The sequence below is a fragment of the Morone saxatilis genome, unplaced genomic scaffold, assembly GCF_004916995.1.
Source record: "Morone saxatilis isolate NCDOM2014 unplaced genomic scaffold, NCSU_SB_2.0 Contig10, whole genome shotgun sequence".
Lineage (NCBI taxonomy): Eukaryota > Metazoa > Chordata > Actinopteri > Moronidae > Morone > Morone saxatilis.
In genome coordinates, this window is record NW_023339652.1 from 14,169,447 (window position 1) to 14,173,453 (window position 4,007).

Genomic DNA, 4,007 nt, shown 5'->3' on the forward strand with positions numbered 1-4,007 from the left:
GTGAGAAAGTGTCCATCACTTATTCTTAGAGCCCAAACCAGCAAATGTTTGACCTTTTTAGAAATCATCAAAGTATTTTTTTCCGTTTATTGACTAATCAAGATTCAAGATTCAAGAACTTTATTTGCCATTTGTGCTTGCACACATAGGAACTCTTAATCAATTAATAACAGATTGCTTTAAGTCTAATACAAATAATCTTTGAAACAATAAAATCTTGAATGGTAATAGGGTAGGCATACTTTAAAATATAAATGGGCAAGTGCTCGCATTAAATAAAATGCCTGAATAAAAAGCGTAATGTATTGTTTAATATTTTCCTCGAGGACACCTGACGCCACAAATAACGTGTCACTGAGGTCATGACGACGAGGACTGACGTGTTGAGCCGCTCCTATAAAAGCAGAGGCCACAGTTCTACCTTCCTTCTGCACCTGAGCGCTGACAGACAGACAGACAGACAGACAGACAGCAGCTGAACTCTTGAGAAGTGAAACTCTTCAAGTGCGGAATTGTTGGACATTGGAAACTGCGAATTAATAAAACAGAGCAGAGCTGTGGGAATCTACAGGAAACATCTTTCAAGTGTCAAAAATGGTCTCCCCTAGGATACGACGTGAGAAATACGCGCTGACTGCATTCATCTTCAGATTGCTGGATGCACGCTATGGTAAAATACAGTTCATCACATATTGGCTTCATTTCTCTATATAGGCTGATTATTAAATGAAGCCTAATATATATTATCTTGTGCTTTATGTTATAATACAGGTTAAATATTGTATATTAACTTATATTATAAATATGAGTTATTCCATTGTGTTTGGGTGAACATATTTCCCCAGGCCACCTCACACCTGAGTCCCACCTGTTATTTCACAGTAAAATGATTGCAGATGATAACATTTTATAAATGTGCACATGTCAGGTGGAAAGTGTCTGAATATTATTGTAGTGATTGAGAAACGCATCCATTTTGAGGGGGGGCACAGGTGTCTTCTAGGTAACAGTAAATTATAGGACAAAGATGGCGACTGGGTCATTTTTTATAAAATGCTAAAAGTTGTCTATATTGCACGCGCCATGGAAACGACTTAAGATAATGGAACTAGCGTCAGATTGACGTCTGACGTCAGTGTGGTCAACCTTCACCAACTCCACAGAAAATTATAGAATCTATTATTTTTTTTTAAATTATAGTTTTGCTAATCTGTTTATATAGATATATATGGAGCTCATCACCTGCTCTGACAGTGTAAATGCCTGTTTCCCAATAAAGCCCATTTATTTTGAAATTAATTTGACTAATTGCACTAAATGCGACCAAATTTAAAATACTGTGTCACAATTTGCAGTCTTACAGCGAGAAACATGAAGCTTAGACATTATTAACTCTGAAGTCTCTACAGAAGTCAACATATATCTAGAAATATACATTTTGTTCAAGCTACCCATAGGTTTTTAATTCAAATGCAGCTAATGAATAATTTCTGAAACTATTTGTAACATTTTCTGATGTAAATATCCAATCTAAACAAAATATTAATTTACAAACTTTTTGGATCTAAAGGGTTTTAGTCAAAGTCATGTTGTCTTTTATACATGTAACGTATTTAAGCTTTTTTAGTCCTGCTGTGATGTGATCTGTGTTTTAAAGTCATAACAATGCAGCCAGGCTTTAATTTGTCATATCTCATGACTAATGTGACTCTTTTTCTCTCCATTTAGTCGACCTGCCGAGGCCGGGACGTGTCCTTGAGATGGTTCTTACAAACTTGAGGAACCGTCCTCTGAAAAAGAGCAATATAGACTCCATGAGCAAGTCCATCATCAGCATGTACCACGACCTCATCACAGGTTCAAAGAAGTTCCCTTTGATTGAATACAGAGGACTCTTCCGTGGAGAACTGATTCAGACCTCCTTTGACAAGATCAAGCAGAACTCTAGGGAGAACACCGTGCCATCTCCTTTAACGGATGCACCAGGGATTCTAGCACTTACTGTGGGCTCCCGTTCTCCTTCTCCAAATATTCTGACTCCCGTTATTCCTGACAAGTTGGAGCTCGGAGCTATGAAGGCCGACCGCAGAAATCACGTCTTCAGTTTGCAGCTTAATCGCAGAACTATCACTAGAGTCATCTCCACCGTGTACAACTCTGAGGAAACTGAGCTGTCCAACCTCTGGAGAGTGACGGATTACAGTAAAGATGGAAACATTCTGATGTCGGCCCACTGTCAGTTCTTCCAAATGTATGAAGACTATGCACAGACTGTCAGACAGGGGAAGAGGAAACGTACAGAGGAGAGCAGCAGCCAGTCACCACCAAAGAAATGCTTAAGACTGTGATGGTCCTTTGCTGTGCTGCAGCTTTTGGTCCTCTGTGGATTCAGGATCTGGCAGGTTAACCAGCTGGATTACTGTGACCCCTGAGAACTGGTCTTTGCGTCTGGCAGGGATAGCGACAGCCCCTGGTAGCGTCTTGCACCGGGGGCCCATATAGACATACTGCCCCATATGAAGAAAAGGGTTGACTGAGGGGTTATTGTACATTTGTAAATAGTTTCTTTGTTGTGGCACACAGGTCAGTGTTTTGGTTGCTTTGCACTTTTCTTTATTTCTGGATGCTGGCCTGTTTGTCTGACATGGGTGGCAACTGTGAGAGAGCGGATCTCTAGAGATAGGAGCTCTCTTCATCCAGGGTTTACCCCACCCACATTATATAATGAATATGACTCATCACTACCATCACAAGCTTCAGATGTCACAACACTACTGATCCACCAAAGGCAGGCAGGTCGACAAGGGAGAACAGGCTAGAACAGCCAGATAGAGGCCAGTGAAGATATCAATCCATTCTGGGCCTCTCTCCCAGTTAACCAGACCAGCCAGTGGTGGGCAGAGAGCAAAACACTTGGGTGTTGTGAAGAATGCTGTGATTTTATTTTAAAGGAAGGCTGAAACGTCACCAAGAGTGAACAAACAGGTAATTTGTTCTTTACAATCAATCTAAATGTGTTTCAGGTATAGTAGCTCCTTCTAAATCCTACAGTATGGAGCAATAATAAACTAGAGTTAATGTTACTGTTAATGTCAGCCAGTGAAAACATGTGACAGTAGCTGTAATGTAATCTAGTAACCAGAAAACATCAAAGATAAAAACAAAGGTAACAAAGGTTATCATCCCTTGTCTGCTTTTAGTCTTCAAGAGAAAGGAGAGGAGAGGATAGGAGAGGAGAGGAGATGGGAAGAGAGGAGAGGAGAGGAGAGGGGAAGAGAGGAGAGGAGAGGAGAGGAGAGGGGAAGAGAGGGGAGGAGAGGAGAGGAGACAAGAGTGGAGGAGACCCACGACCAACTCTCCCATTGAAATTGACGACTATACATTTATTTGATCTTTTCCGAATTTCAGACTGATCAATATTTCTTCTGTTTATCTGAAGTTATTAGCTGTTGTTCACACTTCTCTGCAGTTTGTCTTTCAGAAAGAGAGTCTGGATGAGACGAGGAACAGAGACATCTTTCAGAGATAAAAGAGAAAACAAGAACAACACCAGACAAGACAAAGAGAGGACAAATCATACATTGTTTCTTTCTATACTGATCAATAATTCTTATTTTGATGAAGTTATTATTTGTCATTTGTCCTCCAGGAAGAGAAGAGGAGTCCAGAAGAGACGAGGAAAGGAGACAGCATACAGTGTGGACCCTCTCCTTTAAAAAAGATATGTATACATTTTTATCTATTTTATTATCATGTATTTTCTCATCCTCTACAGATGGACAGTTCTTCTGGCTGCTGATGTTGTTTTATTCATTATTAACTTGCTTGTCTGACATTTGTCTTTTAGAGACAGAAGAGAAAACAACAGGAAGGGGTAAATATACATTCATTTTATGTTTTATGAGAATTTCTATACTAATTGATAGTTGACACATTGATAGTTGACACAACTTTGACATTTGTCCTTCAGGAAGAGGAGTCCAGAGGAGACGGGAAGAGGAGACAGC